The sequence below is a fragment of the Aethina tumida genome, chromosome 2, assembly GCF_024364675.1.
Source record: "Aethina tumida isolate Nest 87 chromosome 2, icAetTumi1.1, whole genome shotgun sequence".
NCBI lineage: Eukaryota > Metazoa > Arthropoda > Insecta > Coleoptera > Nitidulidae > Aethina > Aethina tumida.
In genome coordinates, this window is record NC_065436.1 from 15,388,358 (window position 1) to 15,404,328 (window position 15,971).

A 15,971-nucleotide genomic window follows, 5' to 3' on the forward strand; every position below is an offset into this window, starting at 1 on the left:
GAGTAATATAACATTAATTAACATGAATACCTAAACATGATACTATAAAAAACACTCACATTTTATCTATAATAATACATATTTAAATATATATAAAAAATAATAATAATAATATTCATACTTTTTTAGTATAAAGAAATGAAATATTTGACATAAATTTTGTATTTTTAAGATTATTTAAACTTAAATATGGAAAACTCGATATCTGGAAGAGATGAAGTAGATGGTGACTTAAGTCTTAGGGGTCAAAAGGTCTCTAACAACATTGACACTTTAACCACATTGTTGTCATAAATATCGTGTTATTAAAAATTTTAAATATAAATATTGAAAACTGTATATCTGGAAGGGATGATGTTGATGGTGACTTAGGGGTCTATAACAACAACATTCTTTAACCATATTGTTGCTAATATGATTTAATAGTTTTTTCGTTACTCCAAAATTCTCCTTTACATGGTCAAAGAAAAAAATCGTTATACTAATCTGTTATTCATCAAATACAACAAAACTCATTAGCAAAATATCTATTAATATTTTATTACCTTTAAAATACCGAAATTCATAGTTAATTTATATTAAATAAAAACAAATATTCAAAATCCTAAACTAAGAACTCAAAACTATAAATACCTTTATATTAAACTGTCCCTTAATTATTGGGTTTTAAGGCAGGTTAAATGAAAACAATATATTAAATTTCAACCGAAATATTGTTATTGTTGTTTGAAATTTTAATTTTCCCAATGGAGGTTTTAATAATTAAAACCCAAAAAGTTAATTAATTACATATTTTAAATTAAGTTTGTGCAAATGAATTATGTAAACTTCACTTTATTTGTTTAAATAAATATTGGTAATATGTTATGTACGTACACATACATACAAGAATTAATACTGAATGAGATATTGAAAATATGAGACAGAATAGTCATTCATATGTCTATTCTTCCATTATCTCCTATTATCAAAGTTCAGTTTATCTGTCGCAGCATCAGTTATAAAAATTACAGAACTTCCAAACACTTTTAGTTGAAAACGTCAAACGTGTCCACTTTAAAACAATTATAAAGCGTCAATGCGCCACGAGAGGGCAATCGATATATTAACACGCGACAGCCACGAAGCTGATAATACATTACATACATCGAATGCACGAAACTAGGGTGATAATTTTCCCCCATAATACTAACAATAGTCTAATAAACAATAAATTAATGGATAGTGCAATATTAAAATAACTCAATTTTTACTTCTTCCTTTTAAACAAACGTGAACTCTCATAATCCTTTCACCAAAACACAATACAAACAAATATCCCTGAATAATTAATTACTGAAATCCATATTTTGTTCGACCAAACAAAAAGGACAATGCCAAACAAAGATCCAAATCAATATAAGAGACAAAAAGGTAATTAATTTTCAGATACAATTCAATAATTTTGTTGACGCACCCCTTAATCGGGCTTTTAAAAACAACGGCACGTTACATGACAACGTCCACTTACAAAAAACAATTTGCAAACTCCTCCTTTTTAATAAATTAAAGATGTAAAGGTGCTTTTTGGGGAAATTGGAGGGGCGCAATGTGAAAATAATCTCGTGACCCCAAAAGGTGTTGCTGCATTAGCATTTAAGACATGGCCTTTAACCAACGTAGATAGCAGTGCAAACAGCCGATATGAATCGATGCATTAATAGCTTAAATTTAATTACGTCTGCAGATTTTCCGATCAACTATAAACACTTAATTGAATCACGAACTCCGTTTCGAAATCATGCTGATTATTACAGGGAAAAATTACCTCCGACTTTAATGATATGTTGTTTCTAAATGAATTGTTAATATTCTAAAAACTCAATGAAGTAATTAATAAAATGAGTAAAACTTAAAATTATCTGAGGAGAAGATTAATTTAACAGCTGCTTAGTTATATTTTATCAATATATATTGTTTCTGTAATTATTTCACCTGAAGTGTCATCAAAATACAACTATAAAAAAACAATAAATTTTAAATAAACAATAAAATACACATTTTAATTAAATTTATTTATATGCAGTCACTGAATGGTATTTGGATGATTGCATTTTATATTTTGAATAGCATTTCAGTTGAACTACGAACCTTTGAAACTGATATTCATCGGATACATTTGAACTCCTCTACTTAGCAAATACAACAATTAAAAACCTGAAAAATTGTTTATTTATTTATCGAAACACGAAATTGATCGCGGATATTTAATTAATTAAATTCACATTCACATAGAAAGAGAGTAATAAGTAATACGTTTTTGATTAAATGACAAAGTTTAAATCAAATGGACGCAGAGAACCAATGTAATAAAATGTCATTCTGCAAATATCATCGGTAAAGTCAACATGTAACGAATAAATTTATGACTGTTTGTTTTGTGATGGGCATTGTTCTTTATTCATTTATGTTTCCGCTTTGTAATTAATTTGAAAAAAATTCCAGGAGACCGTTCCAATAATTTATTCCGATTATTCAAAAAATTTTGTAAAAACTATTGTGACAATTTCATTCAATTTACAAAACAAATTTTCACATTTTCATTTATTAAATCGTGTTTAAGAAAGTTTATTTTAACCAGAATTTAGGGACGAATTATATATAAAGAGATTATATATCCTTCTGTTTTACACTTTATATTTTATAAGTTTTTATTACGAGTTACAACTTTGCTTGTAAGATTAGGGGGAACGCTAATGTGAGTTGCTTTAAGTAGTTATCCCACTCACATAGTACACAGGCGATCTTGCTAAAGAAAAGATGTCATGATCTTTTTAAAGAAATAAAAAGTTGGCTCTTTTCATATGAAATATGAATCTCCGGGTGCTCCAATCGTAATAGCCGGACGCCAGTTTTAATTTTATGTGATTCATAACTTTATTTTTAATAATATATTATATAGCTACATATTTTTGTTATTAAAAACCTAATTTTACTTACAACTACTTAAAATTTTTTACTACAAACAAGCTTGTTAAAATGGTCAGGAGTAATTATTAAAATTAAAAATATTTGTTGTTCTCTTCCAAATGCAAAATGCGCTTCAGGCTGTTAAGTTAAAATTTATGATGTTCCCTGATGAAGTAAAAAAATATTCGTTTGAGCAATAATTTTCTTAAATGAACTCTTTCAGATGCAGAGTTTATGCTTTGGACAGTACATTGACAGCTTCTTAAATTTCCTTTTAACCTCTTGTGCTTTTAGGTCAATTATCCTGGCTTTCTCCCAATTTATCTTGTAACTGTTTCCCCATAAATGATCTCTCCGAGGCTTGTCTTCTGTTGTTTTTGTATCTAACATTTTCAGCGAAAGATAACTCAGGAGTTTTAATTAAAATGAGCAATAATATTTGCACACTCAAATTTTACTGTTTACTAATAACAATTATGTTTTTTTTTTCAGTTTATGAATCTGACATGTAACCTAGTGTTGATTGTAAAATAATCAATCCGAAACCGGTAAGTTTTTAATATATTTCTTTAGTAATTAACATTTTTTTAAACTACAGTATAATTATTTTTCCTTACGAAAGACCCAAATAATACAGTTATAATATGTTTGGAAACACACTATATATTAATAGTATCATGTTATGCATTAGTATTCAGATGTTCTAACGTCCAAAACAAAATTTTGTATGTAATAATGTTTTAATTATGCTAGTTAAAATTACGTACTCCTCATGAAGTTAAACTATTTTGTTGCAGTACATACGTATCATATGAATTTAGTTCACATTCCAAGTACATAAAATATTTCAAATTATGCATAATAAAACATTGAACAACGAGTACAAACTGAAAAAGCTTGACACAGTTTAACAATAATTAATTTCAGAAAACACGTGTTTTGGATGCGGATTAGAGTAATTGAAACAATGAAATTAAATGATTTGCATACATACATATTTTAATTGCAAATTCTGGTCTGTTAATACAATAATTAATAATGGCCACATTATAATATACACAAAAATAATTAACAATAAATATAATGAAGGGCAGTTTCACTAATTATCCAATCTTAGTATGTGCACAAGTATAATATCTTGGCTCTTCTAACAAGAATCCTGCATTATATTTTTAAGTAAAGCCTTCACTTTTATGACGTTCATAAACATTTTATTCACAATATTATCTTTTTCACTAACAATAAACTTTGAATGGCGTTATAGCTCCTTATTAAAATTAATATAAGAAGAGTATCTGGCTAAATAAAACGCTCAATTTTCTTTAACATATTCAAATTTGCTTAATATAAGATACACTTCAGACTCGCTGTTTTAAATAACCTAGAATTATTAAACTTCTAGCAGCATTGTTGTGGAATGTGTAGTTAAGAAGCACTGGAAAACTTTATAAGCACAACCCACTGTTTTAAATATTAACCAAATTAATTTAGTGTTAGTTTTTGAAATCTGTGCTTTTAGGCGTTTGTGAATGTGGCACATTTATGTTCAAAAATTATCATATGTTGTTTTATAAAAGTTAAATTAATACTAAAATGTTGTATATATAATACTTATCAATAAAACTTGAACTTGTGTTCTTCTTTTATTATATATCATTCTATAAAACTTGAATTTGTATTGTAACTAACTGTTTGATTTTACGAGTGAGAGAGCAATAGTGCACTTAGATACGTAATATTTTTAATTATTTATTGCACACTGGTTCCATGTCATCACAATTTGCAATTGTAAATCCTCACGAATTAAAAAGAGAATTGATAGAACTGGAAATCTAGAAATCATCATCAAACAACAATATTTCAATTAATGGACGTGATAACTCATTAATGAATAGAAGGAAAAAAACAGCCCTTGTTAAAGGGTCAATTCTGTCCAAGGTTTTCAAGAAATGTGTATAAATGAAGTTAATGTACCGACCTTAATAAACATTGTTAAATTAATTAATTTTCAATAAAGTTAAAGAGACAAGAGAGTAAAATTTCATTTTATGATACAGTGATATACTCCTTCAGATATTTTTGAGACACTGGATAGAGTGGAATTTCCTGATCCTAAAATAGGCAAATTTCATTAAAATCAAATTAAAGAGGAATCTTAAAGGTTGTAGAATAACAGACAACAGTCTTTCAATATTCAGGTTTTGGATGATTAAGAGCCACTACAAAAAGGAAAGACACTGGATCGACCAATTGCTGTATCAATACACCATTAAGTCTTTTGGTATCTGCAGTTGGCACCAGCAGTTGGTGGTCCTACTAATCTTCCAATATTCTCCCAATTTATGACTCTGAAACAATGAAAGGAAGAAATTCCTGTAATATAGGACTAAATCTATCTCAGTAACAAATTAGCAACCTAATCCTAATCCTCACAATTAAAAAGTCAATTGATAGAACTGGAAATGTGGAAATCATCATCAAACAACAATATTTCAATTAATGAACGTGATAAATCATTAATGATTAGAAGGAAAAGAGAGAGCCCATGATTGGACCCTTGTAGCATTCCAAAGGATGCCAAGTAGAATTTCGACTTAAATCCTTTGTAGATGACATGTTTTTGTTGCTCACAAAGATACAAAGATATTAGTTAAGTAGTGAAATTGTTAAATTCAAGGGAATTTAATTTGTTAAGACCTTGTTGAATGTCCAATCCTTTCAAGAAATGTGTATAAATGAAGTCAACTTAACCACCTTAACAAACATTGTTAAGTTAATTAATGTAAAATAAAGTTGACGAGACAAGAGAGTAAAATTTCGTTTTATGATACAGTGATGTACTGACTACTACTTCACATATTTTTGAGACACTGAATAGAATGGAATTTTCTGATCTTAAAATAGGCAAATTTCAGCAAAATCAAATTAAAGAGGAACCTTAAGGGTTCCAGAATAACAGTCAACAATTTTTCAATATTCAGGTTTTGGATGAATAAGAGCCACTACAAAAAGGAAAGACACTGGACCGACCAATTGCTGTATCAATATACCATCAGGTCTTTTGGTATCTGCAGTTGGCACCAGCAGTTGATGGTTCTACTAATCTTTCAATATCGATGTTATAGGTTGCAATGATCGAATTAATTAAAAATGGTGAATGAAATAAAATAGTTTTTACCGATTTCCTAATTCCATTTAGTAATAAATGACAGCAATCAAAGTCAGAAAAATCGGTTTAGCTTGTCCACCCCATTCTCCTGACTTATGCCTGAATGAACGTGTGCAAAATATAATGGGAAAGAGACTCGGAAACAATGGAAGCAAGAAATTCCAGTAATATGGGACTGAATCTATCTTAGTGACAAATTAGCAACCTAATCCGCGGCATGACGAGGCAAATAACTCAGTGTATTGGCCCCATTGATCTATTCATCAATAAATGGGTAATAAGTAAAATTATGGAAATTTAAATAGTATCTAAAATATTATTTTAACGTGTAGTAAATCAATAATTACGAATAGACGAATGGATTAATCAATTGTGGATAAAATGTAGACAATTTTTATCATTTGTTTGTATACATGACTAATACCTTGTATGTAAAAGCATATTTTACGACAATTTTATTTTATATCTGTAATAAATAAAATTCATTTACTTAATATCTTATGGATTTTAATTTAAAATAAAGTTTGCTCATATAACATTTTATATTAAATTCAGAACAAACAATGGTACAGAAAATTTATCCATCTTTTATATAAAAGTAATTTTTATAAATTATTTTCTGAGCATATAATTTATTAAATGACATATAGAACAGTAATTTTTTCAGGTACAATTAGTTTAGTTTTCATTCGCGTTTTACACAACAGTTATACCAGTTTTAGAACCATTAAATTTTACAATACGCACATACAAAATGCATACATAAGTCACCATTTACGAAACAATTTAAGTATGCATTAAAATTCAAAGCATCGTTTAAATAAATAAAGATTGGATGATACATATATTAATTTTATGATGGCTGCAGAGAGTTCCAGAGAAAAACTTTAAATATATTTATTCAGTGTATGTTACAAAATACACGGTACATGAATGTAGTTATTATGTTTCGCTACATTTTATGCAAATATAATAGTTTAGCAAAAATATTCACGTCCGGGGAGTAGCATGTGAGTAAACTACCTCAAACATGGCACCTTTGCAGCGACGGTGCTCTCCTAATTTAAAACCAGATAGTGACAAGATGCGTCTTTCATTTACCGTGTTCGAGACTATGTTTGGAAATAATAAAGGTGGTACGTGTTTCGTATACAAAGCGAAACGCTTAATTAATTGGCGGCAACAATGGGAGTTAGAATGTTAACATTTGTAGTTAAGTCAGGGATCGGGTTTATTTTTAAAAGCGTTCGGGCCGTCATAAAGTTTTATTTTAGCGGGACGCACTCAAATTTGCTCCGGTGTCAAATTCAAGAAATATCTGATTTAAATTAACTTTGACATTCAACCCTTTCGGACGACAAAGTTACGTTGAAAAGTTTTTCATATAATTTCACGTCACAACCAACATTAATTAGGCAAGGAAGGGTTTTGTGTGTAGTGGAAAATATACAGTTTTGGCAGAAAGATAAATACATAAATTGTTACCGTCCTGTATATACAAATTTAATGTAATTTATATCAATTATGAACACACAGTATACAAACATATCGGTGAATATTTTTTGTATTAAAATACTTCTGTGAGCTATAAATCAAAAAACTAAATATTCGACTGGCAAAGAGTAGAGCAACTTTTTACTAAATGTCACAAATCTCTACAAAATCCACAATAATTTTTAGTTTCATAGTTTTCACCAAAAAATAATAAGTTAATTATTTTTCAAATTAAAATCACAGATTGTATCGTTCTTTCAATCCAGTGGGAGAATTTTACAATTGTTAAATTTATAAAGGGAAGTTAATTTTTAATATACATTTTTTAATATAATAACTTCGAATTTTAAAAAACTCTACTTTCTGCTAATAATACTGTATGTATATTAGACTGTTTCAAAAAAATCGACAATTTTTTTTTTTATTATTTATATCGAAAATCTTGTTGGAAATGGTAAAAAAAATACTGTGAAAGTTACAGCTCTTAATATCAATATTAAGAGGTGCCGCATGGTAAATTTTAATTTCCCGTTTAAATAACACGGGAACGGTGTTCTCTTGGATTTTCAAATTTTTATAGAAAACTTAACGCTCTACAAAAAATGTCTCTTACAGTTTTTTGACATATCCATTTTTTCAAAAGTTATTTAACATTAAAATTGGATTGATTTAAAATTTTGACATTTTTCTCATTTTCTGACGCAACCATCAACTTTATGGGAAAATTTTATATGACATTTGTTGTAGAGATAAAGATATAAATTCTTGGGCTAGTGATGAATGTTTTGAAGAATGAAACAATACAATAAGTGTTTCACGAAAAATGAAGAGCAATGACAATACTTATTGCTAGTTATAAGTGAATACAGAAAAAAATTGCCAAATTGTAGTAAAAGTCTGTTAGTATAACGATATATACTACTTTGATTATAATAAACAATTCATTTTTTTAGTAAAAATCTATTTATTTACATAAAATGCTTAATTTTAAGTAGTAAAATAACATTTATTTAATAAAATTTTTAGTTTTCAGCAGGTAACTTGTGATCTGTAAAAAATATTAAAAACTTTTTCAAAGATAAATTATAGGAAATTAAATTCTCTACAAAAAATGTTATATAAAATTTTCCCATAAAGTTGATGGTTGCGTCAGAAAATGAGAAAAATGTCAAAATTTTAAATCAATACAACTTTAATGTTAAATAACTTTTGAAAAAATGAATATATCAAAAAACTGTAAGAGACATTTTTTGTAGAGCGCTAAATTTTCTATAAAAATTTGTTTTGATCATTTTGAAATGTTATCTCTAACGAGAGTTAAAAAATTTCAAAATCCAAGAAAACACCGTTCCCGTGTTATTTAAACGGGAAATTAAAATTTACGATGCGGCACCTCTTAATATTAATATTAAGAGCTGCAACTTTCACAGTATTTTTTTTACCATTTCCAACAAGATTTTCGATATAAATAAGAAAAAAAAATTTGTCGATTTTTTTGAAACAGTCTAATGTATATAATTGCAATTACATCTGTTTTATCATGTAAATTAAATATTTATAACAATTTACATTTTTGTAGAATTGCAATTTGACTAAATAGATTAGTTAAAAAATGGGATGCACAAAATACGGATGCGCAGTGGTGATTTGGATGACAATAAACTGAAAATTGGTAGAATTGTAAACATACGCAAAGTACACTACAATTAAGCCTCTGTAATATTGCATTGACAATTACAGGTGTTAATAGTTTGCGTTACGTGCCAGCTTTTGCACTCCGGATTTGCCTACTTTACCATTTGATATTAACTTGAATCATGTATGCATTTATTATGACGAATTACTCGATTATTCAATTTTGTTTACCATTTTTTCTTACAATACTTTTATTTAATATTATAGTTATTTATAATACCGCATTATTGTTTTAATTTCAAATACAAATTGGTCAGTGGTTGCAGTCACGTTATGTTACGTGCTAATACTAATAATTACTAAATACAAATAAATTACATACTTAGATAAATGAACATACGACTTAAATAGTACGCAATTGCGTATAAAATAACAGTTTTTGATTAGAAAATTCAATTCTTTCATAGTACAGAATCTAAAGAAAATAAAAACACAGTAAATCAAGTTTTCATGTACAATGATAATTTTGTAATACTCTACAATTACATATGAACACGATTTATGCGTATTAATAACCGTAACAAAGTTTTTAATGTGATCAATTTCGTTCGTGACTGAACGAGTTGATTAAGCTTCAAATAAGCAAAAAATTTTTGCTTTTGGAAATTCTAAACAAAACATTGGCCAATTGCAACAATACGAAATAATCGGTTATCGGTTTTGTATAAACCACAGATAATTGGTATTATCTCTTTGTGCCTTTTATCACAATAAAATGACGGTGATGCATATAGTTGAAAACTCATTTCATTATTTTATATTCATTGATATTAGCCAAGTGACAATCTGATCATTTTACGTTAGATATGTGCTTTTATATTAAAAAATATTCCGGGAGTTTCCGGAAGGGGCCATTTTTGGGATCATTTTAAAAAAATAACTGATGTGAACCTAAATAAATTAAATTTTCATACAAAAGGTATTAGTTTTAGTTTAATTTTTTATCTTTTTACAAGTTATGAATAAATATGACATATATCAATAAAATTAACCGTTTAATAAAAAATACATTTTTAACAGACATAGATAATCTCATCATATGTATAATTCAAATGTATTTTATATATATGAATGTTTATATGAAATCAGTTTAAGTACATCCACTTTAAATTAAACGCCATTCAATAAAGGCAATGGTTGCGAAACCCATTCTAATTCCTATTTAACAAATGAACTTTCCTTATTTGAAAATCTCAAATATAATTTAAAATTTACTTTGTAACGTCAGATATTGGATTTCATCACGACTCTTCGGCAAAAGCTTTTAGCCAAAAGTAATAAAAGAAATCTTTGCAATTTTAAATGAATTCAAATTTATACTGTAATTTAATATTCCATCGAAATGACAGTAAGTAGTTACTAAGTGGGTTACAACTTTTATTAGGAAATTTGAACTGACTTATTGTAATTTTCCTCATTTTTATGTTCAATTGATTTTAAATATGTTGCGAGTTATTATAATTTATACTGCAATAATATGAATAATTATTTTAACTTTTCTTCATTAATATTAATGTAGAAATTTACATTTTCTGTCTAAGAAAATAAATAAATTGGATACTATAACAAAACAAACTAAAATTTTTAGTATATTTTAATTAAAGTTCTTATAGAAATTATTAGCAGTGTGTTATCTTAATAAAATTTATGTACCATAAAATTTTAATTATAATATGGCTTATTTTAATTAATGATGTCTCCAAAGGGAGACCACAAACATGTCTGTGTGTATCATAAAATTTATTTTCTCTATTATTCAAAAGAGTTCGACTATATATTATATTTATTGTAAATAATTTTAAAAAATCTATATAAATATAAGGAAGGAAATAAGTATGAAGAAGAAAAGGTATGATTGTTACTTATGAATATGAATGAAGATTACTTTAGTATTACTATAAGAATTATTATATATTATATATTATTATTTCAGTAATTGATTTATTATGATTATTATTTTTAGTATTATAATGTTTAAATATACCTAGACTATGCATTTTTTTAAATAAAAATATAAAATAAATATAATGGTCACAAACAATTACCTTTAGTTGTTTGTTTACTCATTTGGTTGATTGACATAATTGTTTCTGCCATTTGTCAAAATGGAATCACCGTATAAATTTTCAGTTCAAAGACAACCCCAAGATAAACTTTTAGCCCACAAACCGTATTCATATGACCATGAAAACTATGGAATTTACACTAAACGTGTTAAAGAAGCCAGAGATGCGATCAAAAAAGAAAAACATGGGTTATTGACGACAACTTCTGAAACTACTAGAATGAAAGTCGCTCCTCCAAAAAGGCCAGCTAAGAATGTTTGTTCTCGTAGAATTGAAGCTTTATCAAGACCCAAGCCCAGCGTAGTTCAGTACAATTATATGAAATACAAAGATCTACTCCCACCTGAAAAAATTGACAGAGTGTTCTCACATCATTAATAAAAATATTTAGGTTGGTATGTTACTCTTGGTTGACAAATGAAATAAAATTTTAATAACTAACTTTTCTTTACTTTTTACTACATAAAAAGTATAGACCTGTGTATATGAATGAATAATGGTATATTATATGGTATACAGCAGGAAAAGAGTTTGACCCGTCTGAATCTAGAAAGAGACACATCTTGCTTGACTGAGACAGCAGAAGTCAGCCCCCTAGTGGGAGACGTACTCTATCGTACGCGATGCCTCTCACAAGATTCAGATGGATAAATGTGTATTTTAAATTTGTAAACGTGTGTCCACGTATGTCAAAGACATTTTTGATAATCTTTATCTTTATTCTTTGTAAAAATATACTTTTACCATAGAAAATGTAAATCAACAAAACATCCGAGAGAAAGATAACTCTTTTTATAAATAGGTTAAATAACAAATAAGTATTGGCATACAGTATTTTATTTATAACTTATCATTCCGAAATGTTAATGGATCAAGCAACGAACAGATCCGAATGTTTAATGAGACAAGACTATTCAATTACGGCAATTCTTCATATTTTATTAGTCTCAATTTGAACTGCACATCTTATAAATTGATGCAGAATTGGAAAACGATGTTATGTTACCAAGACTAAGTGCGTTTGGCGATACCATTATTTTAAGAGCTCCTCCAAGGAAACTTTTAAAATAGAAATGCCGCAAGCTGTTAAATTCAATTTATTAGAATCTATAGAGCAGTATTAGAAACTAAAAATGTGATTACTCTTAAATATTTCACTACATGATCCAAGAAATTTAATTTAATCCTCGGTTATTTCAATTTTAAGATGTTATAAGAACATAAATTTTATACAATTAAACCTCCTAATCCTAATTTAAAGGAATAACAATAAATGAATTAGATTTGTAAGATTATTTTATTGAATTTATGACATACATAAGTAAGTAAGGGTTATAATTATTAAAAAACTTTTAAATATAAACAATGTTAGATTAGAATATATATTACAAATAATTCAACTACCTTTATGCTTCATTATTATATAAAAAACAAATAGTTTTCCTTAAAAATATATACCCATATTTTGGGGTATTTTTACTTATCAATGTTTTATGTAATGACCCTTCAAAAATTAAATAAAATTTGTCATCCTATATACATTTTGACATTTCTCATTAAAATAATTTCCTTGAACAAAATATGATTTGAATTAAACACTGCAAAAACAAACGTATAAATTACACATATTACATTACAAACCTCAACAGAACGAACATCTAAATTATTTATTTTCCACGTGGAAAGCATACCCGACACATCGGACGATTTACCATTTCATTTATCACATATGCAAAACCTTTTTGCATAACCAGTTACTCATTATACACAAATTCTATTCTGTCCTATTTGTTGAAGAGTTACAATCTATTTAAATGTGTATGAACAAGAATTAAATTATCTAAAAAGTCATAAATTAAGTAGAGAGTTTGAATTAAGTGAAATATTAAAGTAAACATGAATTTCAAAAAACAAAAATTATATTTGATCTAAACTTACGCTAAGGGCAGTAATTAAATATGTGAACCACCTAACCCTTGATGTTTTCCAGTTACTAAACCTGAATCCCCAATTACAACAACAATATTTTCGGAATTTTCCCTCTTAATGTTTAAAATTATTTTTTTCTAAAGCATCGACAACCAAAAATATCATTTATGGATTATAAATCTGATTTGGGACACCCTACACATAACAATTTTTTATAATATTCATGATATAACAATTTACACTTTGTATGAGCAGCCAGTCAGTTAAATTGCTATTAACTCTTCCGTTAAAGTGAATTGTAAATTTATAGCCCATACTGCCAATGTCAACTGAGGAATTTAGTCATCATAAAGATAAATTTTGAACTTTCCGATGAAAAAGTATTTGCAGGATTATCTCATCCTATTGGATTAAATTGAAAATAAAGCTTTAAGAGCAGACGGTAAAACAATTGTAATATCGTAGAACTAAACTATCGCACTCTCAGTAATTTGGGTATTAGTATAAAAATGTCAACCAAAATTTTTGTTTCTGTTTTCCGACAATTTAAAACCTCTCTTATTATTCAATTTTATTTTCAAGTATATACAGTATTGGCAGAAAGTATATGCAAATCTAATATAATTTATTCCAATTATGAACACAATGTAAACAAATATATCGGTGAATATTTCTTATATTAAAATAATTTTGTTCTCTAATCAAAAAACTAAGAAATAAAAGAAATTGTTTTTCAAATTAAAATCACGGATTGTATCGTTCTTTCAATCAATGAAAATACTAATTACAAATTATTTCTAGTAATAAAAATTTATATAACATAAGTTCTCTCCACTTTTTGCCAGCCCAAAAAGTAAAAAATAATCACCTCTCTTTATTTTTTTTTATTCTTTGACTATGTAATTGTTAAATTTATAAATAGAAGTTAATTTTCAGTATTTTAAAAAAGTTGCTCTACTTTTCGCCAATACTGTACGTATACATCGTTTAACAAATAACTTTTTATCTCGCTTTAAGGAAGTGCAGTGACAGTTGTGAGGAATGTTAAATTTTTGAGTGATGCAATAATTTTCTACGGCAATTTATTTTGAGCACAACGTTGGATGTAATACTTTGGGCTGTCAGATTTTATAACTTTCGAATGAATGCAAGCCGAATGCATATGTAGAGGACATGAAGGGGAAAATTTAAATTTGAGCTTTCCAATTCGACATCTATTTGTATACCATCCACCTTTTACCGTCCCTCTCATTCGCTGCTCTGTTTTAAATAAGTGAAATGAGATAGATGGAAAGATGTGACAGATACATTACGAAATATGAATCTTTTATTGCACCGTTTGAAGTTTTAAAAGTCATTGAAAGGCAAAAAGTAGATAACGTCTTCCTTGATGTTCCGTTTTACAGATATCAAAAAGACAACTAATTTCAAAATTTAGGTCATTTAAAATTGTTCAATGTCTGAAATGGTATACTAAACAAACGTGTAAATAATAACAACAAACTTTTAGTATGTTCTATAATTATACTATATTAATTAGTTTATGAAAATACTACATTTTGATTATTATTATGATTTTCCTAATAACAATTTCTATTAAATTAATTCTACATATTATGTATTTAAAATAACAATTAAACATTTACATAGATTTTGCTTTGTTAATTTTGTATTTTGCGTGGACATATTTAAATTGTTTGTTTTATTAACAACATTGTATTTTACGTAAAATAATGTGAACCTTTTTAATTAACTACTACATATCAGACATCATGACCTTAATTAAATTTTCCATTAGTTATTAAAACCCACCATAATTCCAATTAAAAATTCCATTTTATCTATTTACATGATTTTGTCATTATTCAATGTAAGTTAAAACCAGAGTGAATGAATGCAAAAATTGGCCTCGTTTAAATCCATTTAAATAGGTAAACATGGCATACTTTGCAAACTGAAAATATTTTATGAAAAGGAATATGAATTTGTTCCTGCATTTCAAATTACTTGGGTCTCTAGGCTGAAATTTAATTGAATTTTTAATATTCCTACCTTATGACACTTATCGATTGAAAAGATAATATAGATAAATCATTTAATATTTTTTATAATATTAATTAAATAGTTAATAATAATTGTTAGTAATATTACAACAATAAATTATACTAAATAATTTTATAATTCAGGTATGCTTCTCTCAATTTCGTTAAAATACTGTTTTTTATATTTATTTTTATATATAATAATAAAATTTTTATTTTACATTGTGTATAACTAGTTTTACAATGAACGTATATATGTTAAATTAACAATTTTCCACATCATTGGTCCGAACCAATACTACGTAAAATATGTTTAAATTCTCTAAAATAAATCTGCCTTATTCTGACAATATATTTTATTTACCATGGGACGTATTAATTCTCAAAAATATTCACAATTAATTTTTATAAAAATTGTTTAAATGTTTAACTAAAAATCTTATTAATAATTAAATTAATTTACTTATAATTTGACGAACGTAAGCAGTAAAATTATGTTTAGTATACGACGTACTATCCCGATGGGCGAAACCAAACAAATCGTCCATTCCGCTTTGTCCTCGCTGAATTTAAATTTATTACAAGCTGCTCCCGAAACAACAAATAAACGCACACGCAGGACACGAG